Raw genomic sequence first — 12849 nt, 5'->3', positions numbered from 1 at the left:
TTTCTTTCTTTTTCTTAAACATATTTTTAAACTGTTTAAGCTTTTTTTTAAAAAAATCACAAAATAAAAAAAAATCATTATAAAATACTTCGTTTAAAAATAAAAAACAATAATCGGTGACTTTTGTATATAAAAATATCATTTCCCTTCTCACATTCATACTCGTTTATATCCTACTTTGGGAATGAGAATGCTTAATGAGACTGATCCCCCTCTCTCTCTCTCTCTCTCTCTCTCTTCGTGTCCAAATTGGAGCATCCAATTGGACCAATTCCAATATAAAAATACCAAGCTAACATTTATGTGGGTCCAAACTGCTCAAACATCTCATATTGATTGACATATTGTTGGCTCATATTTATCATCCGATTCGAATACAAACTTGAAAATGATCAATTCACTATCCAGAGGTGTAAAAAAAAACCGGAAAATTAGACCGGATCAGTCCGAACCAATGAAATCAGTCCGATCCAGAACTGATTTCTGTAATAGCAAAACTGGCCAGAATCAGTCCGGTCCAAGTCTAAAAAACGGTTATATATAATATATATTTTAAATTTTTTTTTATATTATAAATAATTTTTATATATAATATATATAACAATATAAATTAATTTAGAAATAAATGGAAATTGTAAAAATTTAAACTGAGATTGATAAATCACATCAATTGAAAAAAAAAATATCCTCAATATCAAAATATTTGAATTTAGATACCAAAGTTGTAAATAAGATGACCAAATATTATTTGCCAAAAAGTAAAGAAAATCACTGAAATATTATTATTAAATTTTTATGGCCTAATAAATTCTCAATATATTCTTTTTGATAAGTACATAATACATTAGTAAATTTGTAATACTAATATACGTTAGTATATAATGTATATTAATTATAATTTACATTTTATGACCTAATACTAATAGTCTCCTATATTACTATTAGTTATATATTTTAAGTCTATATATAAATTAGTATATAAATCACTATTCTAAATAATTACATATGAAATAATGATATAGTTAATACTATTTTTAAAGCAATTTTTTTTTTTATAGACAGATTTTTTTTTTTTTTTTTATAAATTTGCATTTTATTAAAACTGGAAAACCAAACCGAACCAAAACTAGTAAAACTGAATGTACCTTTTTAGGGGGTAACCAGTGCGTAATGGATTTTTTAAAATGCAAAATCAGTACATACCGGTTCGATCCTAAATTTTATCCAAAACTAGATCGGACGGACCAAACCGGTTACACCCCTATCACTATCCCCCTAAGTACCACCCAAATTAACGGCAATAGAACTCTAACCCATCACATAGACTTAAATAATTACATCTACATGAATAACACAAAAACTGGATGTGAGCCACGATATAGATGGACAACATGACTAAATCTGACCACGGCCGACCCGCGGTAGAAATATCTTCACTTGCACACTAGAGACCCATGACACTGCCATTACCATGGTTTGGAGATAGAGATTTCTAGTGAATACTTTTGCTATTGAATTGATGGTCCTGATGGAAATTTTTTGTGGGATTTGTGTCGTCAGCTTGATGGTTTTGAGATGGAGATTTCTTATCGCAATTCCTGTCGTGGGCTTGATCGGCTAGTACCTTGCTCGCCCACAGTGGATGAGCATTCATTCAGTTTTGTCACTCGCCCTCCTAAATGGGAAATGTTTTTCCCATATTCAAGCAAAGTGGTTGTTGCTATTGCTAGCCCTTCGTGAGGAGCACTTTGATCAGGAGTGCAAGTACTTTTGCTCAGTTAAGTGTGAGTTATAACACTTGTCCTCATGGTGGGACTTTAGAAAATAGTTTTAGAAAATAAGATGATAATTACTAACTTTTTAAAACTTTTCTTTCCTTTCCCAAGATATAAAAGATTATACATTTGAAAGCTAAAAACTTACATTTACAAATCTAAGTGAGAGTTTTGTAGCGGAAATCATTAAACTAAAATATAAGTTCTTTTACAAAATATGGGTTTCATAAATTACACAAAAGGTCTAGGCTTCCGTCACCTTTTCCTTGGGCCATGTCTATCTTGATGCTTCGTCCTCGTTTCATTTCTGGGTAAGGCACACATAAAAACAAAGTAAGTTGAATATTTAGTACGCATTATTTCGTACTTTAAAAATATAAGAACATAGTTTTCATTCATGCATTTTCATTCACATACATACTTTACATAAAATGTTTTATTTTCTTTAAAACATTACAAGGTATGGTTTTTCTTTTAAAAAGGGTTTTCTTTCCTCAAAACATTCTCACCTTGTACTTTCCTTCATAAAACTAAAACTTTTCAAACATACAATTATTTTTATCACTTTCCTTTGGCCGATACACAATATTACATCTCGTGTGTTGGAGTTAGCGGTCTTTTGGACCTGATTTCACCCGTGGTCACGGGTTGGGACTTCCTCAGTCAAGGGGCAACACTGGATACACTACTGGTAGTACTTATCCGGCATTGCAATCTGCCCAGTCCTTTGGTACCATCATTTATTCATTAGTCATGGCCGTTACGTAGTTCTATACATTAAAACATTCATTTCTTTTCAGTCATTTTCATTTCCTTTCCTTTCATTCATCAGCTCATTTCATTTCATAAAACAGATTTTCATAACATAAGCATGATACCTCATCATTCATTTCATGGAACATACATACAATAAATACTACGTATAGCATCCATTCACATACATACAACTATTCTTTGGGATGCATAAAAATGGACTGTCAAAAAATTCATTACATACATATACTTAAACTTTAATACCTTAGCATAGATTCGTAAAACATTTTCATTCTAAGAAAACATTTATTTTCTTTTAATTTCATAAAGCATTCATTTTCATTTTCATACTTTTAGAAAACTCTAAAAGAGCATGAATGTAATACTTACCTGAACTCTATGCTAGGCACATTTCATTCAGTCTATTCATGTGAGTGTCAGATTGCAACCTACATGCATGCACAACCTCACGTCATTTCCTTTATATTTATTATAGAACATTAAACGTAAAACTTTCATAATAAAACTATTCTCAACTCTTAATCCATTCTCTCTCACATGACTTTAACCTTAATTGGTGCTTTACTTAACTTCTTCCATTTAAACTAGTCATTATCTAATTAGCCTCCTTCACCCAGTTACTCGCATGCTTCTTCATGACATCTCTAATTGTACAAACTTACACCTCTAGGTATTCATAACATCCATTCATTTCACTTACACATGTCATTATCCAATCATTGAAGTATAACCCTTGCCATAAACCTTAGGCCTAGACTATGAATCTAGAAATCCCAACTTCATTTTCTATCTAATAAAGTGAGCTTCCATGCTTCACTTTAATCTCCAACCATTATTCATGAGCCTACAGTTTAACCTCACTTCACCATACGACCCAATTGCAGTCACAATACCAGTCTTTAATTAATACCCTTCCCCCATACATAATCCAAACCAACATCAATCCTAAGCCCTAATTCATTTCCTTACATCTAAATGCATAGCACAAGTCAACCTAGCATTCCCATACAATCCATCAAACATACATATGTCATACCTCCTTATCACCTAAGATCAACATATAATCCATCTAAATATTCACAATACCATCCATACATAATACATTAAAAATATACAAATCTGTCCATTTAGAAACCAATGTCATCACCATGCTTGTCAACTCACTCTTCAACTCACTACAATTCCATCGTTAAATCCCAACACTTCAAGATAATCCATCACAACTTCATACATTCACACAAATCATCCTAGAATAATTCAACTAAGTAGCATTATCCACAATGAAGCATAACCATATAAATTACAAGTTACTCACATACTCAATATCCAAAGCGATGAACCTAACATTAAACTTAAAATCTGTCCATACCATTTGTACGTCTACACCACAATTACAAATCTTTACAAGTTAGAAATCATAACTTCACAAAACCACAACCATATATTAATTCAATAATTAGTATTAATTCACCTCATCCCACTCAAATCATAACAAATACTAGCAATTTGCCGCCCAAGTACATCAATCTAACAAAATATAAATATTCTACCCAAGATTTGGGCTCTACACAAAATCATTACACCACCATATAGTCATATAAACTCTGTATCACATCGATATGCATAAAATCAATCTTCACGAAGCACAATTAAGATCTCTTTGGAAATTCATGTATATATTCATACTCTATACACAACAACCCAAGCAATCACATAGCTTTACAAATCTCAAACTGATACAACAACCATGTTTTTTCAAAATTCTCCAACCTAAGCAACTCCAACACTACACGCATTGCATACACATACTCAAAACAAGATCCGTTTAAATTCCACACAGAACAAATAGTAAACATCATATTTCACAATCTGCATACTTCACCTCCAACTCCATTACAAATCCCAACCACCTCACTTCTTCTAAGTCCACCACAACCAACACAACCATAAACACAGCAAATCTGCCAAGTACTCAAGCACACACCAACATCCACACAAACACATAAGCATAATACTTTCTCAATGGAAGGGGCAGAAATTATACCCTAGGTGGAAGAGCTGAGCTGGACAGCGGTGGCTCTCGATGGTGCAGGGACCAAAGGTAGCAGCTGATTGGGCTTCACGGTCTGCTGCCATGCGGTGGCTTGCGGCGGCTGTGGGGTGGTCAAGGGTCGCGTTGACTAAAAGGAAAAGAGAGGGTGAGACTCGGGGACGAGGGTTGGGTGAGGGATGGCTTCATGTAGTGGAGTGGTGGCTCAAGGTGGCCTTGCGGTGGTGCAATGCCGTGGAGGTACACAAATCTGCTGGGATCCGAGAGAGAGAGAGAGAGAGAGAGCGTTGGCGAGAAGGTGAGGGGCTGAGGGGGAAAAGACCCACAGTGGTTCGACGACAAGAGGAGTCGTTCGCGGTGGCGCAGTTGGCAGCGCTAGGCGGTTTTGTAACACGCTGGATAAACACGCACTGGAAAAAGCTTCCCTGAGGAATGCTTTTTCAGAGCAGGTAGAGAAGAAATAGATAAAGGAGAAAAAACTTAACTTTCATTCAGATTTTTGCATAAAAGAAATAGGCACAACATCGCTCTTACATAAGCAGGAACCCTACAGAATAATAAAAAAGGCTAGGGGCCTGTTCTAGACTTTCTGGAGTAACCCAGTTTGACAAACAATTAAAAAGAAGAAAAATAATTAGATAAAGCCCAATGCATCATATAGCCCAGGGACAAATCCCTTAAGCCCACATTGTTGAGAAGCCCACTTGAAGTCTTTTAGTCAACACTTGCACTTCACTTTAGACACACGCACACAACACTTTGGTTACTTCACTTCTCGAATGCCCCACGTGAACCCTAAGGTTCCTTTGTCTTAACTCACACTCAGAAGCCATCTTCCTGAACGCCCCCATCTGCCTTTTGCCCATGCTGTCGCTACTGCCTCTCGTTGGCCCAGTTGTCACCGGCAGCCTTGTCACAGGTTTCGTGGAGAGAAGCCAAGGGAAAGGGAGAGAGAAGCTTCGGGCGGGGCTGGGGAGGAGCCGCGGGAGGAAGGGGATCAGAGGTGGAGGGTGGGTAGCGGCTGGGACATTGGGAAGGGATGGAGATCGGGGAGAGAGAATGGGTCGGCTGAAAGGGGGAGGAGAGAGAGAAGAATGAAAATGAAGAATTCCTTGGAGATTTAATCCTACCACTTCATCTAAGTGTCTCTAATTTTAATCTAACAGTAGATATTTAAACACTTAAAGGGATAAAAATAAATTGAGTAAAATAGGTAAAAAATAATATTTTTCATCATAAAATAAATAATGAAGCTTTCTAAATAATTTTAAGAGAAATAAAACCATCTAAATAAATAGAGTTTTTTTTTAACATAAAATAAAATAAGGAATATTCAATAACACTCTTAAAGAACTAAAATCATTTAAATAAAATGATTTTCTAAAACTTTATTATTTTTGGGGTTTCAAAATATAAAAATGCTTACTTTAAAAATTAGGTTTGGTTCAATAATACTAAAAATACTCCACTTAAAATAATTTTTTTGACATTTAAAGTAATTCGAAGGCTTTAAAACACTGAGTTCCATTTAAAACCCACCTACTATATTTAAAAACAATGATTCGCGATTTAAAACACCAACGTGAAACTCGTGACCAATAAAGAGAAAATGAGCGATTGGTCACATGAGCAATGTTGCTCTTTAAGGGAGCGAGATTTGTTGCTCATCTAGGGTGGGTTAAGGGTCGAATACTTTTGGAGATCAAGTTTTATTGCTTCCACATGATCTAACCAATCTGATCACGAGTTAGATACTTTTAGAGATCATCATACGCTTTACATGCTCAAGAGCTAAGATCCCTCATGATTCGACCAATTTGCGCTATAAGAGCATTTTACAAAATAACACCTCTAAAATTCAATATTGCCATATTGGTCATCATGGTGGACGAGCAATTACCTTTTACTATGTTTTGAAAACATCATTTTTTCTCCCTTCAAATTTGAAATAGTGTGTAGTTGCCCGTTTAGACCATACGATGTAGGAATTCATATGATGAGTTGGACCAAAATGTCCCTTTATAGATGTCATGTTGGCCTGAAATGCCATTGCCATAGATGTTGATTTGACCAAGGTGCCTCGGCAAGAGACTTGGGTTAGACTAATATCACTGCCACATATCCGAACTGAGTAGTATACCCCTACAACAAATTAAATTTGACAAAAACAGTCTGAATCCAAATCAAACCAACCGATGACAACCAGAAATCTCCAGAACAAGCTTCATCTTCATCTTCTCTTGTACTCCCCACTCTCCATCTACCCTATTCTAGTTTTTCATTCATCTATTCTTTCTCTTCACCTTTTGCTTTATAATTTCTCTTCTCCAGAAAAATTGTAGAGCCATGTTTATTCATCGACCATGGTATGAGCCACGACAAAGATGGACAATCTCATTGACGTAACCCGATATGACCACAACACGACACGTCTTGGAAATAACTAGAAATATCTTCACTTTTGCACTAAAGACCCATGACGATGTCGTTGCCATAGATCATACATGGAGATTTCTAGTGGACTTTTTGGCCATAGACTTGATCGGATACTGCTAACGGTCTAGTATGCTCGGGAGCTAAGCTCCAATGTAAGCTGACCAATTTTATTGGTGGTTGAATCACATACTTTGGAACATGCTTGGAAATCCGAGTTCCCACGTATGCATTAGATCCCATTGAGCTAGTATGATTTTCACGAGTTCCCACAGCCATCAGGCATGAGCTCCCATCGAGCCTGGTGGCGAATACTTTTTACTTTTGCGTGCCCCGTGATGAGCACTTTTGCTCAATTAGGTTCGAGTAATCTTTGGTCGCCCTAAAGATTGGAGCAATTTTTGCTCGTTCTCTTCCTATTTGTCATTATTATGTTTTTTTCTCTTCTCCTTTTGATTCAAACTTATTCTTTTCCAAAGAAATTGTAGAGCCATATTTGTTTGTCAACCATTGCACAACCCATGATAGAGATTGACGATCGCGTCAAAGTGATCATATTTGACCATCACGGCCACAGCAAATATGGAAATATAGAGCGACCATAAATATCTATACTTTCTCACTAAAGACACATGGGCCACGGCATTACCATTGTTGTGGATCTAAGATAGATATTTCTGGTGGTTATTTATGTCGTTAGTTGATAGTTCTCGTATAGAGATTTTTGGTGGGTATTTGTAAGTTGGTTTGATAGTTCTAAGATGGAGACTTCTGGTTGCGGTATTGTTGTTGACTTCGTTCTAAGATGGGGTGAAAACACTCTGTTAGGATGCTAACAAAGTGCTCACCTCCGAGTCCAAGATGTTGTTGCTCGCCACGTAATCTTATTCAATTTGATTGGAAGTCAGAGACTATGGTGATCAGGTGCAATTTACATACTTGGGAGCGAGTTTCCATTTATTAGACTAATTTGATCGATGGTCAGATACTTATAGAGATCGGTACACTTTACATACTCAGGAGACGATCTCTCGTGGCCACATAATGTGAGCAGAGTGCTCGCCTAATGGAGCGGGATGTTGTTGCTCACCCGAGACTGGGAGCACGTCATGTTTCTCACCCTCCAAGTTGTAAGCGGCTCACTCGCCCTGGGATGCAAGCACTTGCCTTGCTAGGGCACAAGCAAAAGTACCTTAGTCACCCCTAGGTGACAAGCACTTCTTCAATGTTGTTACTCGCCCGAGGTTCAAGCGCTTGAATCATCTTTTGGGGCGAGCGCTTTGCTTACCCTTCGGTGTGTCAGGCTTTGTGACTAACCCTTTTGATCAACATAGTTGTCGCTTGGTGATGAGACAAACACTTTTGCTCACCTTAGTGGATGAGCGAATTGTTTACCTCAAAGGACGCGGGTTCATGTTTCCGTCTTAGCACAATTTTTCATCATTGGTTCACTTTTTCATCTTACCTTATTTTCCCCCCTACCTTCATTTTTTTTTTTTTTTTTTTTTTTGTCCAACCTTCATTTTCGATCCTACCATCATATTTCTGTCTTAGGTTCATTTTTCCATCCTACCAGGTTTATTCCATCCATTTTTCCTTCTTAGGATCATTTTCCATCCTAACTTTATTTTTTCATAGGGCCATTACTTTTCTATCCTAGGCTCATTTTACATCCTACCTTCATTTTCTCATGATGACCACTTTTGCTTAACATGGTGAGTAAGGCTGAGGACCGAAACTATCGGAGTTGAAATGTCCTAACTTCGACACATGTAGATTATGATCCGACTTGTCGAAGCGAAGTCGAATTTGAGCTTTTTGATTGGACTTTTTTCTTAACTTCATATTCAACCCATTTTTTGAGAAGTAATTTTTTTTCTGAGCTTTCAAATTTCAATTTTTTTCAGCATATATTTTTTCAAATTTCAATTTAATTAAAAACCAAACGAAAATAGCAAAAATACATACAAATTTAAAATACATAACCAAAATCACAAAAATAAATCATTCATGAAAATTATAAATACATAACCAAAATTAAAAACCTAATCGCTAACTACAAGTGAAAAAAATAACCAAATCTACAACTAATAAGTACTAATTTACTACATTTTAGAAGCCAAAAATAAAAAAATAAAATAAAAACTTGGAGGTGATTTAGATAGTAAGATGAGATGAAATGATTTTAGATGAAAGCTAAAAGTTAAATAAAATATTGTTAGAATATAACTTTTTAATATTATTATTGTTTTTGGATTTGAAAAAGTTGAATTATTTATTATATTTTGTATGGAAATTTAGAAAAAGTTATAATGATGAGATGAGATGAAACTATTTCTGTATCCAAATGGGATCTTACAAGCTATCAAATAGTTGTTTCCAACTACAAAATAACAAATTAATTTCTATGTTATTGTCTCATTCTAACAACAAACAAAACCAAAGAAAGTGAACAACATCCATCATCTATCATCCATCATCCATCATCTACCATACATCAAACACATCCATCATCCATCATCTATCCTCATCCCCAACCCATCATCCATCATCTATCCTCATCCCCAACCCATCATCCATCATATACAACAAGAAGTTCTCATCCCAACAAAAAAAGGAAAAAACAAAACAAATAAAATAAAATTTTCACATTCCAAATTTACAACAACAATGTCAACAAAAGAACAAATAAAGTGATGGTCATTCCAAGTTGTATCTGGGAAAAAAAAAAGGGACAAGATTAGTGAAGAAATAAGATAGGTCCACATAAATTTATAAAAATAAAGAAAATGAAGACACTAAAATTGAACAAACGATCAAATTACACAATTTCATAAATGCACCCAAACCTCAATCATCTTCATGTAGTAAACTCGCCATATTGGTGGACAACATTCATGATTTAAAAACTAAAACACAACACAACACAAACAAAATAGCTTCATGCTCAGGCTATAAAATTAGTAATACAAAAGATTCGCAACACAACAACACAAACATGTCAACAAACAAAATTACAATTTACACATATTAGAAATTCACAAACAAACAACCAGATTACATAACCATATGATTTTACACAAAATTACAGAAGGTAGTGATCACAACCAGATCCATAAAATTACACAGATCCACAAATTCACAAAGCATCTACCCATAATCAAACAAAATATTAAAGATTCACAAACAAACAAATAGTTACCAGATTATATGACTTTACACAAAATTACACATGGTAGTGATCACAACCAGATTCACAAAAAGCATGTACCCATTTTCCAGATTCACAAAGCATATATCAATTTTCTAGATTCCCAAGTATCTACCCACTACATAGATTCACAAAGCATCACAAAATAGATCAATCCATTTTCCATTTGTACTTTGAAATCAAATCAACACACAGATTCACAAAATTTCAAAAAAAAAAAAAAAACTCGCCCTAAATCCGTGATGGCACAACACGAAATTTTTCAATGCTTTCTTAGTTCTTGCAACTTCATTAGCCTCAAGACCCTGGAAAAATTTAAGAGAAAATAAAAAAGAAAAGAAAAGAGAGATAGAGAGAGAGAAGTCGATGGGAGAAGATATAGAGAAGACAAAGGGAGAAGAGAGAAGGGGGCTTATTGGGTCTCCAGAAGAGAGAGCGAGGTCGTGCGATGGGATTCTGAGAGAGAGGCCATGCAGCCACTGGTGGGATTTGGGGAGAGAGTTCGTGCCGACCGTGGGCCGGGGGGGGGGGGGGTGGAAGCCTTGCGGCTAGGGTTAGGAAAGACAGAATACTCGATTCATAATGAGAAGAATTTGGGGGAGGGGGGCAACTGTTAGGGCCTTAAGTATACCACGTACAACGACACTGTTTTACCATATAAAAATGACACCGTTTTGCATGGGCTACTTGCTATGCTTTTGGACTTTTTTTTTTCTAAACCCTAATTCAAACCCAAAGGGCCTAACTTGAACCTTCTAAAATCCATAATAACATGTAATACTAATGTATTACATGTTATTATACATTAGTATTATATGGTAGTAATATTGTGATAGTATGATGATGTTTACATATACTAAACTATTATTAGTCAATTTAGTCTATATATATAATAGTATAAATATATTATTTTATAATAATTAACTCATGCTAGTGTATTATTGAATTTAACTAATTATATAAGATATATTTATATAAAAATTATATGATTAATATATAGAAAAATACATATATTTTTATAACATATGTACAATATCGAAGTCGGATTTGGAGGTAGAGTAGGAGTCGAAGTCGGAGCGGAGTCATAGTCGGCACGACTCCACCTCCGACTTTCTAGCTAAAAAAAAAATCGACTCCGACTCTGACCTTTCAGAGCCAGAGCAGAGTTAGAGTCGGAGTCAAATTTTCAAATTTTTGCTCAGTTCTAATGGTGAGAGTTGTTGCTCGAGGTGCTGATACCAATGTTTTGAATACCGTACCAGACACCATACCGGTCAAGGCACTGGAACGAAATATTTCGGTACTGGTACCGTTTCGGGATAGCGTTTCGAGATAACGTTTCGGGATAGTCGATCTATAAATAAATTATATATATAAATATATATAAAAATTATATTCTAAAATAATAGTCTATATATAAATAAATTATATACAAATACATATATATATAAATTATAAATAGTCTAGTCTGAATTGAGGGTTAAAAAATAAGTTTGTAGTTTGAAAAAATGAAAAAAAAAAAACACAGGCCAAAATATCGGCCGGTACTGGCCGAAATATAGGCCGGTACAGGCCGAAATTTAGGCCGGTATGACCGGTACCGGCCGGTACGGCCGGTATTTTGGCCGGTACGGAACAGGTATAGTACCTGTACCGGCCGGACGGCCGAAACGAAAAATTTCGGCCGTACCGGCCGGTACGGTACGAAATTTAAAACTGTGGCTGATACACTCGTGCGAGCACTCCTTGCTCGCCCTAGGTTTGATTAGTTTTGCTCACACTGATGTGTGAGCATTGTTTGCTAGCCTTGGATCCGAGTATTGTTTGCTCACCTTTAGATCCAAGTATCGTTTGCTCGTCGTTGGGTTCGAGCACTTGCCTCCTGCGATGTTTTGAAAACATCACTGCTCATTTTATTTTTCTTCAAATTTCAAATAATCTTTATAAAGAGAGCCGGGCACGTGCCCTCCTACTAGTCCTATGATAATTTTTGGGTTTTATGAAAAGACATATAAGACTTAAAATAATTAAATAGATAATCAATCGAAAAATAGAATTTGGATACTTGAAAAACTAGTGGAAAAACAAGGTCCGATTTAAACTACATACTCGTTTACACCACGAAAATAAAAGGGCTGCATTTACCATCTGGGATTCTGGGTATCCAAGTGGGCCGAAGAGACTAGATTCTAAGTTGGGCTTGTGCTAGCTTCTTCTTCTTCTTTTTTTTCTTTTTTTTTTTTAACATATATGCAATATTTCATTAAATTTGAAAATATATATAAAATGAGGAGATGAGAAACCGGATAAAGTAACTTGTTATAGTAAATACAGTGTATAAAAAAATTATTAAAAAATAAGATATAGATTTTCTAAAATTTTGTAATAGAATGAAAAGAGATATGGCATTACAATATTTGTGGATAAAGATGCTGTGAAATCCAGAAAAAATAAAATGATATGAAATCTAAAAAACGAATAATGACAGCAAAGATGATGGTCAAAAAAGACGGCCTCATTTAGAAACGAAAAATGCTACTCTCACCAAATCGTTGTTACCGCTCGATTTTTTTATTTTTTATATTTTTTACTTAATGATTAAAGAA

This window comes from Juglans microcarpa x Juglans regia, chromosome 5S, assembly GCF_004785595.1.
Source record: "Juglans microcarpa x Juglans regia isolate MS1-56 chromosome 5S, Jm3101_v1.0, whole genome shotgun sequence".
NCBI lineage: Eukaryota > Viridiplantae > Streptophyta > Magnoliopsida > Fagales > Juglandaceae > Juglans > Juglans microcarpa x Juglans regia.
This window is presented reverse-complemented; position numbering follows the sequence as displayed.